Source organism: Dromiciops gliroides, chromosome 4 (genome assembly GCF_019393635.1).
Source record: "Dromiciops gliroides isolate mDroGli1 chromosome 4, mDroGli1.pri, whole genome shotgun sequence".
Classification (NCBI taxonomy): domain Eukaryota; kingdom Metazoa; phylum Chordata; class Mammalia; order Microbiotheria; family Microbiotheriidae; genus Dromiciops; species Dromiciops gliroides.
The window spans coordinates 256,626,806-256,627,967 of NC_057864.1; the positions used below are offsets into that span (position 1 = coordinate 256,626,806).

General features: G+C 29.5%; 1 pseudogene; it reads left to right on the forward strand.

Moving 5' to 3' along the window:
• Positions 1-152, forward strand: LOC122727076 (annotated as a pseudogene).
• Positions 153-1,162: the final 1,010 nt, after the last annotated feature.

Here is a 1,162-nt window from a genome sequence, read left to right on the forward strand (position 1 = left end):
ATACTTACCTGGCAGGGGTGATTCTATGATCACAAAGGTGGTTTCCCCAGGTCGAGGCTTACCCATTATACTCTGGATGGGCTGACCCCTGAGATTTCCCCAAATGTGGTAAATTTGACTGCATAATTTGTGGTGATGGGCGCTTTCCCCTGAAAAAAAAATTCACTTGTAAATTCATCTGATCTTTGGACTTCATTCTTAAGGACCACATTTATAGCTTGCTCTATTTCTATAGAACTATATAAATATTCTATTTCCTCTTCTGTGAATCTGAGCAATTTATTTTTTGTAAATATCCCTTTATTATTTTAGATTGTCAGGTTTATTAGCATTTAATTGGTCAAAATGCCTCCTAATAATTGCTTTAATTTCCTTTTCATTGGTTGTACATTCACTTTTTTCAATTTTAATATGAGTAATTTGGTTTTCTTCTTTCTGGTTTTAAAATCACATTAACCAATGGTTTATCTATTTAATTGTGTGTTTTTTTCCTTCATAAAACCACCTCCTAGGTCTATTTATTTGTTCAATTTTTTTTCACTTTCAATTTTATTAATCTTTCCTTTGATTGTCAAGATTTTTTGATGTGTAATAGGAAATTTTTACTTTGTTCTTTTTCTAGTTTGTTTTTATTTGCATGACCAGTTCATTAATTATTCTTCCTCTATTTTGTTGATGTTATCTTTTAAAAATATAAATTTCCCTAAATACTGCTTTGGCTGAATACTACAAATTTTGATATGTGGTCTCATTTTTGTTAATAGCATAAATGAAATTCTACATCATTTTTATTATTTGTTCTTTGACCACCTCATTCTTTAGGATTAGATTACATAATTTCCAATCAATGTTTAATATATGCTTTTGAAGCCCTTTATGGAATATATGTTTATTTCTTTATGCCCTGAAAAGGATAAATTGAATGTTTCTACTTTTCTGGATTTTGTGAAGTTTTTATGCAATAATACATGGTACATTTTTGTTGTAGTGCCATGTACAGTTGAGAAAAAAAAGTACACTCATTTCTATCCCCATTCAACATTCTCCAGAAGTCTAATATATCAAAGATTTTTTTAAAATTTAAATTAACTTCTTTCTTATTTATTTTACAGTTAGATTTATCTAAATTTGAGAGGGGTAGATTCAGGTCCCCCCCCCCATT